Raw genomic sequence first — 16,442 nt, 5'->3', positions numbered from 1 at the left:
AGAAGGGATCTTAAGGCACAATGAAAAACCAGAAAGACTTGGAAAGGACAGGTGTGTACAGGCAAGGATGAATGCCAGATATGTGGTTCATCTTCTGTGCCCTGAAGAACAGACTGAGGGTCACCCCAAATATTCCTTGGGTAAGTTCCAGAAAAGCAGAATTAAAGATCATAAGTGATCATTTTCTGCTCTTGTTATGTTTATGCAAATGAACAGGATAAATTAAAAACAGACTTAATGTAGTTCCTTTAAAGACAAGGAGGGTAAACTTAGGGAGAAAAACCATTATTCAAGGGAAGTCACAATGATCAGTAGTAGAGTATAAAATAGGGCAACTAACCATCTTAAAAGTTTCTTCTCATTTAAAATATGGTTTCACTTGAAAATTAAACCATGTCTGTGATATCATCAAAGATATTCAAGTTGCAGGCAAATAGAATTTCAAGTGCCTTGCAACTGGATGTCTTCCCAATAAGACAGTCTTACAGATTTAGAGACTTGTTTGTGCGTTATGTTACATAAATTAACACGTGTTTTCTGTTTTCAAAGTACATAAGCCTATGATCGCATTACCTGAGTGACTGTCTGCACATATAGGCCTCACTTAATCCTGTCTGCAGGGCTGCCTCCTGAGACTCAAAGGTTTGGCTGAACTAAATGGCTGGGTTGGTGAAGAATGGGGTGGTCTGTGGGCTTCACTTTAAAACTGGTTTCTCTTTTCTATCCTATCGGCTTGGATAGAAAAGGCCAAGAGGTCTGAGAGGGGGAAAACCTAAACTATTTCCCTCAGCCCAAACTAAGTATCATGGGCAAAAGGGTTTTGGACAGGTGAGATGTGCCTAGCACACCTTCCTCCAAAGAAGCTCTTTTTTTCTTTTTTTTTTTCTTTCTCCTAATATGGAACATTGAAAAATTAATCCTTGCCTTTTGTCATCTAGTAGTTATGGATTGAATGATGTCTTTTAACCCTTTTTGCCAAATCTGTTGCCACCAGAACACAACAAGGATGCCAGCCTGTTAAAGCAAGCACGCCGTTGACTGTAGACGGTCAACTGACCTGGAGTCTGCACGATCCTTCCCCATGTGGGAAGGCCACCCTCCCCTCCACACCCCCACTATTATTAGGATTTTCTGGACCCAAGGGTAGGTAGGACGACGACCATGTCCAGCTTGAAGCAGCTAGAGGAGCTTGAGACCTTCGCCCATTGTCCTTTACAAGATTACAAAGGGTCTTAATATCTCGGGGGGGGGGATAGTTATTTTTTACGAACCAGGGGTATGGACTTGGGGAGGGATTGCTGGGGGAGGGAGATCCTGGGTGGAGGGGAGTAAAGGGGAGAAAATTGGAACTATTGTAACAATATAATCAATAAAATACATTAAAAAAATAAATGAACTAAATAGGACAAAGAGGAGAATAGCAGTCAATAGGGTGGAGGGGGGAGGGAGAGAAGGGGGACAAGTAAGGGAAGGGTTTAGTCAAGGAACCTGTATAAATGATTCATGGACATGGATAACAGAGAGGAATATAATTGTGGGAGAAAGGATGGGCTGGGTGGGGGAGAACAATGGGGAAAATATGGGACAACTGTAATTGAAAAACCAAAAAATTTTAAAACATGAAAAATTAAAAAAAAAAAGAAATGTAAAGCAGACAAAGGAATTTCAGGGGAAACCTCTCCCTACATTTGCCATTTTTCAAGAGCCATCATCTAAAAAATTTAATATAACAAAGTGGCATATTTTGGGCTGCTATATGCATAACTCCTTCAATGTCACATGATCATGTTTGTATAAAGTACAAAACAGCTAAAACTCATCAATGCTGTTATAAATCTGGATGTTGGTTACTTTCTGTCAGATTAGTGATTGGTAGAGAACATATGCCTTCTGAAATAGTGCTGGTGTGTTTGTTAAAGTGGGAATTGGTTACACAGGTGTTTCCATTTTTGAAAGCTATTCATTGTTTACTTGTAATATATGTACTTTTCTATATGTATGTGTATTATGTTTATTGTATTTAAGTAAGAGTATGATATACATAGACACACATATTTAGCAGGATATTTATTAAGTCTGCTAGCAAATTTTTCTTATACTATTAAGTTTTCTTAAATTATTGATGCTATCTCTAATTTCCAATATAGTGTATTCTATCTCTTCAGTAATACTTTCTTTTAAAAAATTATTGTGTTGAGTTTATATCAACAGTGAAATAAATTTATCCAATTTCATTCAAAGTTTTTGCTAGTTGTTTGCACCAATAAAATTACAAAATAAACTTTTAAGGTAAATCTAACATCACTGAATGATTCTCTTTGGATCAAAAATTAAAATATTTTATACATTCTCAGAATTCATCTTGAATTGTTTTATACTAATAAAACACAGATGGGTAAAATTTTTTTTGTCAATTACATGCTGTTTATCTGTTTCAATGCCATGCTTGTCAAAGACTCCTTTGTTTTCATCTGTTAATGCACTTTTAAGATGCCTGAAAATGTTTTTGCACTTATGAGAGACATAACTTGTCTAGAATGGCCCAAGTTATTTACAAGCTTGCCTTTATATTAGTCTTTCAAATCATTTTATTTACCCCCATTAGAGATACAAACACCATCATTCATTTCCAGTATAACTGATTTTTTGCACAAACACTTGACAACTACTCACTTTCACTAGTTGATCCACAAGTTGCAAGAACCTAATTTTTTGATGTCATTATTTGTTCAACAACTACTCAATCTGCCAGTAACTACACCTTTGCCAGAAAATGAGAAATCAGTCTTGTAAGTTATTTTACTGTAAAAATTTTTATCTTAGTATCAGATTCTGGTAGATACAAGTTGCTCACATTCATAACATCTGCAATTATTTATTCTGGCTATTTTCCAGACAATATTTATTAACTTTTCAAATATCAGTTGGCTGTACCATTTTCTATTTTAACAAAACTTACAAATGGCAAGTTGACGGCATGGCTTATTCAGTTTTTCACTTGCCAAGTTTTATGATATATTTTGCTTTCATATTTATAGTGAATATAAAATTTATATACTTTATATACTTACAGGCCTCTGTAATATATTCCTCTTGTGACGTGCTTGTGTCAACATTTTGGCAAATTTTAGTTGGGTTGTTTTCTTACTGAATTGCAAGAGTTAGAGGTATATATGTCAGATATACATGTTATGAATAGTTTGTCCTAATCTGTAGCTTGCATTTTCATTTTCTTAACAGTGATTTTCACATAGCAAAAAAATTTAATTTTGATGAAGTCCCATTTATCAATTATTTTATGATTCATGGTTTTGTCTTATCTAAAAAATCTTATGTTATAAGCTCACTTATAAAATCAATTAAAAAGTAACCGATAGTATTGCTATGAGTTTAGCTATCATGGTCTGAAGAATAATTCTTCAGATACCAAAATCCCTATGTAGTATACTGTGATTCTCCTAATTTTGAACTGAGCATTTAAGTAGAGATGATACTCTTTGAACAATGGTTTAAATATTAATAAATGTCAGATCCAGGGTGGGGGAGGAGTGAGTGGAGGTTGCATTGGCTTCCTCCCAGAACCAGTCTGGAATTGCTGCTGGATTGTGGAGAGAGCATCCTGAGTAAGCAGCTGAACGCTGGCTGGAGAAGCCTTGTGACCAGGGACAAACAGAAGAAACCAATTCTCTCTAATGAAACTGGTAGGGAGCTCGGAGAAGGCATGAGGGGGCTGGCTGGGTTCCCATGGGCGGCAGCTGAAGTTCTAAAGGGATATTTCAGCAGCTGGGGGGACCCTATGATAAATGTGGGGTCTGGGCCCCAGACTTGGCTCCCCAACCTGTAGCAACAGAGCTAGAAATGAACCCAGATAATACCCAGCTGTGAAAAGCAGCAGGGCTTCTGTCTGCCGGAGGGAGATGGCTGAAGAGGCAGAGAGCCCCTTAAAAGGCCTACACACAAAGTTTCTTCTGTAGCCACTTGCCCTGGATCTGGCAGAGGGAAGGCAGAGTGGGCTGGAAATGCTTGCAGAGGCTCTGGGGTTGGTGGTTCTGGGGACAGAACTGAAGAAATGGGCACCAGGGTCCCTGTGCTGAGTCATCCCCATACTGCAGAAGCCATATTTTTCAGGCACTCCTCTGCAAGTGGCATCAGCCTGAGGAGAAGTAATAGCTGACCCTGTAGGAATTACTTAGCCCCACCCTGTGGTGCTTAGGCCAGGGTGCTGATGACAGACAGCTTAAGGCTATATCATGATTAGTTTAACAACTAAGGCAGAAAATACAAAGAGGCAGCTAAAATGGGAAGACAAAGAAACAGACCTGAAATGAAAGAACAAAAGAATTCTCCAGAATAAGAACTACATGTAATGGAGGCAAGCAATTTATCAAACAGAGAGTTTAGAGTAATGATTATAAGGATACTCAACATCATGAAGAAAGACAGAAACCATAAAAAAAGACCAGTCAGAAATAAAGAATGCAATACCTGAGAGAAATAACACACTGGAAGGAATAAACAGTAGACTAGATACATCAGAGGATCAAACCTGTGATTTGGAAGACAAGGTAGAATGAAACACCCAGGTAGAGCAGCACACACAAAAAAAATAATTTAAAAAATGAAGAGAGCTTAAGAAACATTTTGGATAACATGAAGCATAACAACATCCACATCATGGGAATACCAAAGGAAAAGAGAGTGAGAAAGGGATCAAGAATCTATTTGAAAAATAATGACTGAAAACTTCCCTAATATGATGAAGAAAAAGGACACACGAGTCCAGGAATTCAGAGAGTCCCAAACGAGTTGGACCCAAAGAGGCCTATGCTGAGACACATCATAATTAAAATGACAAGGCTTAAAAACAAGAAAAGAATCCTAAAATCCACAAGAGAAAAGCTGGTAGTTACATACAAGGGAACACTAGTTAGACTGTCATCTGATTTCTCAACAGAAACATTTCAGGCCAGATGGGAGTGGTGTGAAATATTCAAGGTGATGAAAAACAGGGACCTACAACCAAGTCTACTTTACCCAGCAAGGCTATCATTTAAACCTAAGGAAAAATAAGGAGGTTCCCAAACAAGAAAAAGCTAAAGGAGTTTGTTAACACCAAACCAGTACTGCAACAAATGTTAAAGGGCTTGCTTTAAGAGGAAGAAGCAAAAGAGAAAGAAAGAAAAAAGAGGAAAATAGTCTAACAATAAAATGGCACTAAATATGTATCTATCAATAATCACCTTAAATGTAAGTGGCTTAAATGCTCCAACCAAGAGACATAGGTTAAGTGAATGAAAAAAGAAAACAAGGCTCATATATATGCTTCCTCCAAGAGACTTATCTCAGATTGAAAGATACACACAGATTAAATGTAAAGGGATGGAAAGAATATTTCCTGTAAATGGAAAGGGAAAAAAAACCTGGGGTAGCAGTACTTATATTTAAAAAAAAAAAAAAAGACTTTAAAACCAAGGCTATAGTGAGACAAAGGACACTACATAATGATAAAGGGAACAACCCAACAAAGGATTTAACCCTAGTAAACATTTAAACACCCAACACAGGAGCACGTAAGTATGGGAAGCAAATCTTGATGGACATACAAGGAGATATGGACAGAAATACATTCACAGTTGGGAATTTTAACACCCCATTAACTTCAATGGAAAGATCTTCCAGAGAGAAAATAAAAAGAAGAGAGCAGCTTTAAACAACATACTAGATCAAATGGATTCAGTTGATATCTTCAGAGTATTTCATCTAAAGCAGCAGAATGTACATACTTTTCAAGTGTACGTGGAACATTTTCTAGGATTAACCACATGATAGGACAAAAAACAAATCTCATTAAATTTAAGAAGGTTGAAATCGTATCAAGCATCTTTTCTGACCACAATGGTATGAAACTAGAAATCAATCTGAAGAACACTGAAAATCATGCAACGACATGGAAGCTAAATGACATGTTATTAAACAATTAATGGGTCAACAATGAGATCAAAGAATAAATCAAAACATACCTTGAAACAAATGAACATGAGGGCAGAACAATCCAAATTCTGAGGGACACAGGGAAAGCAATCCTAAGATGGAAATTCATAGCATTACAGGCCTATTAAAAAGAAAAAATAGAAAACGCTCAAATAAACAATTTAACTTCACACTTAAAGGAACTTGAAAAAGAAAAACAAACAAAGCACAAATGAGTAGAAGGAAGCAAATAGTAAAAATAAGAGCAGAAATAAAACAGAGTCTAATAAAACAATACAAATATCATGAATCCAAGAGCTGGTTCTGTGAAAAGATAAACAACATTCACAAAACTTTAACCAGACTCATCAAGAAAAAGATAAATAACCCAAATAAATAAAATCAGAAATGAAAGAGTAGAGGAAGCAACTGACACCAAAGAAATACAGAGCATTGTAAGGAAATATTATGAACAACTATATGCCAGGGAACTGGACAACCTGGTCAAAATGGATAAATTCCTAGAAACATAAAATCTTCCAAAACCAAATCAGGAAGAATCAGAGAATCCAAATAGACAGACTACACCTAGTGAAATTGAAGCAGTAATAAAATAAACTCCCAACAAAAAAAAGCCCTGGAATAGATGGCTTCACAGGTGAATTTTACCAAACATTCTGAAAGGAATTAACACCTCTCCTTCTCAAACTATTTCATAAAATTCAAGAGGAGGGAAGGCTCCCAAATTCATTTTATGATGCCAGCATTACCCTAATTCCAAATCCAGATAAAGACACTAAATAAAAAGAAAATTATATGCCACTATCCCTGATGAACATAGATGCTAAAATCCTCAACAAAATAGTAATAATCCAGACCTTGCAATACCTTTAAAAGATCACAGACCATGATAAATAGGATTTATTTCAGGGATGCCAGTTGGTACAATATTCACAAATCAACAATTGGCTCAGTGGATTGAGCGTCGGCCTGCGAGCTAAGTGTCGCTGGTTCGATCTTCCAGTCAGGGCACATCAGAGAAGGAAAACTCTGACTCCAAAAAACCTCCGCTGCCTTGCGGCATACCTCTTCAGGGGAAAGGCTAAGGGAGTAAACCCCGACAGAAAATCCGGAGCCGGAGTCCCTAAGGCGGTTTGACGTTGTAGTCAACACCGGCAACTCCTGCGGCGCACCTGAAGCCAAGCTGTATTGACTCCGTCTTTCCCTTGGACCCTTCAGCTGCGAAGAGAGGGGGGTCTGCTGCATGGGCAACAGCAGACCCTCCATATCACCCTGCCCAGGCTCTGTAGCTTCAGCTTCACTGGAGAGGACACTCCAGTGTCATCGCAAGATGTCGATTCAACACGGGAGGAGACAGATACCGTGTCACTCCCGAGTTGGACTGCACAGCCATTCTCGGCGGTGCAGATAGACTCTTAAGAAGCTACACCATCGTCTCTCGAGACGGACGGCTGCCAACGAGATTTATAGTGAATAACCATGACAATCTGAGAAACCAGATTCTGCTTTATAGAGTGACTTCTTATAACCCTAGAAGAAGTTCAATGTGATAGGCTGGAAATGTGGGCGGCTTTTCTCTTGCCACTGTCTCAGCAATTTATAGAGGTGGTCATGATTTACAGTCTGTTCCTGCCATATTGACTCCGTATTACTGTGGGTCTTCTGTGTGCTTCAAATTTAGGATTTTAATTAATCTGAAAGTTATTTTGGAATATAGTACACAATGCTCCCTGGCTGGTTTGGCTCAGTGGATTGAGCGTCGGCCTGCGAGCTAAGTGTCGCTGGTTTGATCTTCCAGTCAGGGCACATCAGAGAAGGAAAACTCTGACTCCAAAAATCCTCCGCTGCCTTGCGGCATACCTCTTCAGGGGAAAGGCTAAGGGAGTAAACCCCGACAGAAAATCCGGAGCCGGAGTCCCTAAGGCGGTTTGACGTTGTAGTCAACACCGGCAACTCCTGCGGCACACCTGAAGCCAAGCTGTATTGACTCCGTCTTTCCCTTGGACCCTTCAGCTGCGAAGAGAGGGGGGGTCTGCTGCATGGGCAACAGCAGACCCTCCATATCACCCTGCCCAGGCTCTGTAGCTTCAGCTTCACTGGAGAGGACACTCCAGCGTCATCGCAAGATGTCGATTCAACACGGGAGGAGACAGATACCGTGTCACTCCCGAGTCGGACTGCACAGCCATTCTCGGCGGTGCAGATAGACTCTTAAGAAGCTACACCATCATCTCTTGAGACGGATGGCTGCCGACGGCGACGACGATATAAATTTTGTCATTTTTGCATTAGTTGAGATTTTTATATAGTTTTTTCACCATCATTATGTTAATGTGGTATATTACATTGACTCATTTTCCTATGTTGAACTATCTTTGCCTTTCAGGAATAAATCTCACCTGGTCAGGATGTATACTCTTTTTGCTGAACTATAGAATTCTTTTTATAGCATTGTGTATATATTTGCATTAATATATATCATGGATAGTGATCTGCAAGTTTCTTTTCTTGTAGTTGAGCCATACTTTGGAGATACTGAGAACTTGGACTCAGATCACCACAATACAGCAAATATCACAATAAAATGAGTCACATGAATTGTTTGGTTTCCCAGTGCATATAAAATGTTATATTTACACTGTATTGTGTTTATTTGTATATTAAGTATACAAGAGCTTTATATCTAACAAAAAAGTATGTGCCTTCATAAAAATATTTTATTGCTAAAAAATGTTAATCATTATCTGAACCTTCAGCAAGTCATAATCTTTTTGCTGGTGGAAGTTCTTGCTCTAGTAAAATCAAATACCTCTTATCATAGATCACCATGCAAAATAACACTAATAATGAAAATGTCTAAAATATTGTGAGAGTTACCAAAATGTGACACGGAGACATGAAGCAAGAAAATACTGTTGGAAAAAAATGTGCCAGTAGACTTGTTTAATGCAGGGTTGCCACAAACCTTCTCTTTGTAAAAACAAAACAAAACAATATCTGTGAAGAACAATACAGCAGAGCACAATAAGACAATATATGCCTATATTTTTGCTATTGCTATCATGGTAATGCTGGCCTAATAGAATGTGTTTGAATGTAATTCTCCCCTCTTCTATTTTTTGTAAGAGCTGAGAACTATTGGTGTTACTTTTTCTTTAAATGTTTGATACAATTTGCCAGTGAAGTCCCTTAGTTCTGGGCTTTTCTTTGTTCCAAGGCTTTGATGACTTAATCTCTATAAGTTTTAGGTCTATCCAGATTATTAGTCTTGCCCAATTAAGTCTTGGTATGTTGTGTGTTTCCAGGAATTTATTTATTTAATCTAGGATATCAATTTTATACAATTACTCATGGTATTTTTTATAACCTGTTTTATATATATAATATTTGAATGTCTTGCCTTTCATTTTAAAATTTTAGTTATTTGAGTCTTTTTTATCAAATTATATAAATATTTGTCAATCTTTTAAAACATCCAACTCAGTTTTATTGACTTTGGATATGGTTTGGGCTATTTAATTGATAAGTGGAAGATGTATAAACATCAATACAAATAGGGAAAACTGAGCAGAAAAATATCAAATGTAAGAACAGGCAATTAATATGAGAAGCTGAATAATAAATTAGTACATAAAATTTTGCTAACTGGAAAATTAAAACTGCAATTAGAACCATAACTCTTTCCTTGTCTTTCCTTTACTGAATAATTAGTGTATATGACAATTAGACAGAGCAGAGAAATATAGTGGTTGCAGTGAGTGGGAAGCCATTATGGCTGAGAGAAGAGCATCAGAGCTCTGATTAAGGTAAAAGGAAAATGAAAACATGGATGAGGTGGGATGGTGAGGATGGGATAAGCCGACCATATAGATACAGAAACTGAATAGAGTCAAGAGCACATCCATGCATGAGGGCTGCCTGTTATGGGACATCAGAGCCTGAACAAGATGAGGAAGGTATCCACGGAGAGGAAGAATTTGGCATAAGATATTATATCCCAAGTAGGTTATGACGGGTATTCATATGGGAAGTATAGCTTGGCATAGTGATTCAGCATCTGAAAAGGGTATAGAGAATGTCCACATGGGGAGAGTGTCCTTTTATGGATCATTAGAGCACAATCAGTGTGAGAAACATTTACATTCAGAAGATAAACCAGACTTGGAGAACAGGAACTAGAACAAGGGGGGGGAAGGCTTCCATGCACGGGGATGAGATGAAAGCCTGGAAGTGGATTCTTGGAGTTGAAGTCCAGGTAAATGCAGAAGGGTAGGTATGGCAATGAAAAAAGATGGGTAAAACCCATGGAGAATGAGCAAATGCAATCTAATACATAATATATTAAGGGTTTTGAAGTTTCTAACTGAGAGAGAAGGAAGTTACAGAAATGGAAAGGGAAAAACTGGAAATATCTTTCCGATGTTGGGTTGCAGTTGGCAGTACTGGAATGATCTCATGGATTTCAATATTTCTAGATAAAAATGGAGTAAATATACATGCATATGTGTTTGTGTGTATGCATGTGTATGATTCCCATTTTTTTTGTGGTAAAATAACAAAATATTTTTGTTAGTTTTAAATGTATATAACATTTTCAGAGATGATGAGATATCAGGGTAGCAACTGATAAGTGCTTTAGGAAAATAAAATTTACTCACACTGTATGTACAGATTTTCTCTAAGTTTGTGATTGTTTTGATTGTAAAGGAAAATAATATAAAATAATAAAGTAAATCTGAGTTTATGTTTTCCTACACATTACCATGGAGCAAAACATAATGCTTAAGCATACCAAATCTTGATAAAAAAAAATTGAGAAACAAGCAACTTTTATATGCCTATGTAAGAATGTAAATTGGTTTACTTAAACACTATGGTAGAATATGGGTTAACCAATAATTTGCTCCTCCTTCTCTGAGCTGTATACCATGCACAAATATTAAACACATGATACTAACTCATCAGTAAAAATAATGTACTAAACAAGGTGTCAGCAAATAGCTTGTAAGCTAAAATCTTTCTGTTGTTTCTGTATAGCTAACAACAAATAATATTTTTTTTAAATTTTAATTGGTTGATAAAAAGCAAAAGAACTATAATTTGTGACATGTGAAAATTATGTGATATTCCAACTGTGGTACCCATAAGTAAAGTTTTATTATAACATAGATAACATTATTAATTTGTATTGTTTATGAAACAGTGAAGTTGCAACAGAGACCCTCATGTCTGTAAAGCCTAAAATATTTACTATCTGTCCCTTTACAGAAAGAGTTTGATAGCCTCTAGACCCATATATTTACATTTGTATGTCACCAAAATAACAGTCAAATAAATAAAATCTGAAATGTAATAACTAGATACTGCATTTTTCAAGTGCGTCCCCCAAATTCTGTAGAAGTAACTATTTTCTTTATTGGTTTTACATAGATGTTTTTCTGTGCCAATTAAATTACACCTTTTTTTTTACTTTATATTTATACACACATATCCTAAGTCATCTAGAAATATGGAAGGCTCTTGTAGTAAATTTCCTACAGAGTTTATTTACCTATGTAACTCTTAAGAAACAAAGAAAATCACATTGAATTAAGAAGTATCAATGTATATTTATTTAAAAAATGAATAAATTAAATAAAATCAATTACATTTTCCTTTTAGTAAATTCTAGTAATATGAAGTAAGATATAGGAGGACGTCTACTGAATTACCTCATATACTAAACAGTGCCATGAAGAGCACCAGACAGGTAAATTGACACTGAATAAATATTTTTCAGTTTGATCTTCTCTAAAACTTATTAGATTTGTTTTTAAAAGTCTATATTATTTTATAAAATATAAATTAAAAATTATTAGAATACCAAAATTCTCATCAAAATGTTCAATGTCTTTTTAAATTCTAAATTTATAGTTTTGTATTTGCCCATATAAATAATTGGCTCAAACCACACTCAACTTCTCAGTATTTCTTTCAAAATTTTGTGGTCTTGTTTTTCCCTCCTCATCTCTGTTTTTAAATGACTGGTAATTCTTTAAGGTGTGGTAATGTAAGTATCATTTCATGAACACTTCAGGAAAAATTATTGTTCAATATGACACCTTATTACCATTTCTTTTATAAAACTGATTACATCGTAAAGTACTGTAGTATTTTCATAAGTCTCTACTATTCGACAAAATTTTTGATAGTATTATTGTCATTTTATACATTGAATTTCTAGTATCTGACTCAGGAACTAGATTCCCAATAAATATTTGTTTAAAATAAATTATACCCTTCACTTGATGCAGTTAATAAAACAAGAATAACAAAATTTCACAAGTATGTAATAATTTATTTTTGAAAATCATGTATATTTTTATAAACTTTATTTTTTTCAAACAAGTTCACAAGTAGGTAGAAATTCATATCACATTTTGGGTAATCATTTGTAGAAATTATTAAAAAGGTGAAGCTTATTTTCTCCATTATTTTGTGCCTATTTCAGCATGATTCCACTTCCCTGATATCTCAGCCAATTTCACCTTATGTCCATTTATCTTGTCAAGTTCTCTCCAGGATGGAGATTCACTTAATCTGAGAAGAGGCAAGATCAACCATATCGGAATATAGTTAACATTCTTTCATTTATAGTTTATTGTTAAGTCATTATTGTTGTCATTACCACCACCACCACCACCATAATCATCATCATCCAAGAACAGATTTTAAATACAAAACTTTTCTTAACCCCTCCAAGGTAATATTTTAACCTGATTTTGGAAGCTTTTGCTGGCATACATGAATCAATTCTCTATTGGAGATTACTCACTTTACCTTAAAGAACACTGTCCCTGCCCAAGCACTATGTCCTGGTTGCATAAATAAAACGCAGTGGTTTAACATAAGTTAGCATTATAATATAAAAATGGGCTTATATCTTCATAATTTTTCCTTCCAGGGTTACAAGATTTAATTCCCTATTGATATTTTATATGTGGTCTGCCTGGAAAAAGTCAAGCCATTGTAAATAAAAAAAAAAAAAAAAAACAGTTTGTGTGACACTGATGTAACCTGGAAGCCAAGGAGAGTGGACTGGAATGTGCATGCGTGAACATGACGACTTCACTGTACCAGTCAATGGGGCCACTAGATGCCAATGAGTGAACATGTGCATTGTGTGTCCATCACATTTAAAATGACTGAGTGAGTAGAACAATGAATCTGCAACAAATTTTGCATTAAGCTTCAACATTCCTCCATGAAAACTATTCAGATGATTCAGGAAGCCACAGCTATAGGCAACCGGTGACTGGCGGCTTCATCATAGCAATGCACCAGCTCATGCATTTTGTCTCATGAAGAGATCTTTGGCAAAACACAAAATAAGCCAGGTGACTCAGCCCCCGACAACCTAGATTTGGAGCTCTGTGATGTCTGGCTTTTCCCAAAATAAAAATCAACGTTGAAAAGGAAGAGATTTCAGACCACTGATGAAATTCAGGAAAATATGACAGGGTAGCTGATGGAGATTGGGAGAACTGTGTGAGATCCCAAGGTGCTTACGTTGAAAGGGACTGAGCCATCATTGTCCTATGTACAATATTTCCTGTATCTTTTATCTTCTGCAATAAATGTTTCCATTTTTCATATTATATGGCTGAATACCTTCTGGAGAGACCTTGATATTATATTGTTAGCACACATCTATTTCTCTAGTTGAAACTGATAAAACTTACACAGTGAAACACATTTTTCTTTACCAAATGAAAGTCTAAAACTCAATCTTAGTAAGATTTTTAGTCTTTTTAAATCCTGAAACATTTTTTTATAAGGAGAGAAAACAAATCCCTGAGGTACTCCATGTACTCATTGGAATGACTTGATGTCATTTGTAGGTTTAAGAAGTAGTCTTTAATATTTAAAACTTGGGAATGTTGTCAAACATACATAATATATACTCTTTGTGAACATGGATAAAACAAACATTTTATGTTAATTCTAAAAGATGTCAATCAAACTTAAATTCATTTTAATATCAAATATTTTGTCCAAACCACAAGATCCTGGTTAGTCTATATAAGTCTTTGATATCTTTAAGCCAAGAAAATATTTCACCCTAGTTATGCCATACAAAGGCAGAAAACACTCCTCGTACAATACAAAAATGAACGTATATCACATAAGAATCATAAACACAGGACTTCCAGCCAAGATGGAGGTCCAGACAGACATGCTGCACCCCCCTCCACAACTAAGAAGGAATACAACTACCTCAAAACTAGAGACAACCAGAATTTCCCAAAAATTGAGCTGCATGGAAGCCCAACAATCAAAGATATAAAAAATGAATACTCGTTCAGACAGGTAGGAAGGGCAGAACCGGGGCATAGAGGACGCGGTGTGGTGGCAGAAGCAGTGGGGGTAGTGGCAGGCCAGTGGAAAGGGTGGTCACACATTGTAAAAAGTCAAGAGGGACACCTGGGGAGCGTTCCCAGCACCAGACCAGACAATGCAGCTCATATTTCCAGGGCTAGGGAAAATAAAGCCTCATTGCTTCTGACTGTGCAACCGAGTGGGGGTTGGGGCGAAGGAAGAAACTACTGGTCTCTCAGCAGAGTCCACTTGTTTAAAGGTACCCCAGGTTCCTAGAATGTCCACAGACCCACCCACTCTGGGAACAACACCCAGGGAAACAGCTAGAGAGGTACCAATTCCATAAAAAATGGGAGAAGTGCCTGGAAAAGGGGCAAGTGCTGAGCAAGCAGCATTGTTTCCTCTCTGACCTCTCCCACACATACAGCGCCACAATGTGGTGAAACGGGTCACCCTGTACTGACGAATACCTAAGGCTCTGCCCTTTACAATGTAACAGGAGTGACAGCTCTGCCTAAGACACAGAGGCAAGCAAACACAATAAACTGTCAAGATGAGGAAACAGAGAAGAATGGCCCAAAAGAGTGAACGGATCAAGATTCCAGTGGGAGAACAAAGCGATGAGGAGACAGCCAACCTAACAAATGAGGAGATAACCAACTTAACAGACTCAGAGTTCAAAACACTAGTGATAAAGATGCTCACAGGATTGACAGATATGCTTAAGTACGGCAAATGCATAAGGGAAGAAGTGAAGGCTATGCTAAATAAAATGAAGAAAAATCCACACAAAACCAATGGTGAAGGGAAGGAAACCGGGGTTCAAATCAATGATTTGAAACATAAGGAAGAAAAAGACAGTCAATCAGTGCAGGATGAGGAAACAAATGAGGAGGAAAAAAAAAAGAAAAAAATGAGGAGAGGCTTAGGAACTCCAGGGACAACTTTAAACGTGCCAACACCCGAACCATAGAGGTGCCAGAAGGAGAAGAGAAAGAGCAAGAACTCAAAAACTTATGTGAGAAGATAATGAAGGAAAACTCCCCAAATCTGGCAAAGGAAATAGACATACAAGTCCAGGAAGCACAGAAAGCCTGAAACAAGCTAGATTCAAAGAGGACCAGACCAAGACACAAAATAATTAAAATGCCGAAGGTTCAAGATAAAGAGATAATCTTAAAAGTAGCAAGAGAAAAGAAAATGTTACCTACAAAGGTTTATTTCTCAAAGGAAACTTGGCAGGCAAGAAGGGGCAGGAGAGAAGGGACTGGCAAGATGTATTCAAGGTGATGAAAAGCAAAGACTTACAACCGGGATTACTCCACCCAACAAAGCTATCATTTAGAATGCAAGGGCAGATAAAGTGCTTCCTAGACAAGATAAAGCTAAAGGAGCTCATCATCACCAAGCCATTATTAAATAAAATGTCAAAGGGACTTACTTAAGAAAAAGAAGGTCAAAATTATCAACATTAAAGTGACAACAAACTCACAGCTATCAACAACTGAATCTAAAAAATAAAAACAAATTTCAACTAAACAAACCAGAATAGGAACAGAATCATAGGCATGGGGATCATTTGGAGGGTTATCAGCTGGGAAGGGGAAGAGGGAGAAGTTAGGAAATGGTGCAGGGATTAAGAAACATAATTGGTAGGTACAAAATAGACAGGGGGAAGTTAAGAATAATATAGGAAAGAGTGAAGCCAGAGAACTTATATGCACAACCCATGAAAATGAACTAAGGGTGGTGAGATTATTGGAGGGAAGGGTGGTACTGGGTGGAGGGGAGCAAAGGGGCAAAAGTTGAAACTACTGTAACAGCATAATCAATAAAATATATATACTGTAAAAAATAATAACCACAGTGATCATACATATACAGACCATAAACATAATCTAAATTAGTAATTTTTGTAGAGAAAGCACAAGATTTTTTAAAAATGTCTCTTGAAAACTTTTAAGGAGACTGGAAAAGGGGGGGGAGGTCCTAACTACCCAGCAAGAAGTCTTACGGAGACTCTCAATGAACGCTTCAGTGTCTGTGAATGAGTGGTGAAAAAAAAGTCTCATCTCCAATCTGAGGAAATAAGC

The sequence above is a fragment of the Furipterus horrens genome, unplaced genomic scaffold (assembly GCF_987537825.1).
Source record: "Furipterus horrens unplaced genomic scaffold, mFurHor1.1.pri manual_scaffold_17, whole genome shotgun sequence".
NCBI lineage: Eukaryota > Metazoa > Chordata > Mammalia > Chiroptera > Furipteridae > Furipterus > Furipterus horrens.
This window is presented reverse-complemented; position numbering follows the sequence as displayed.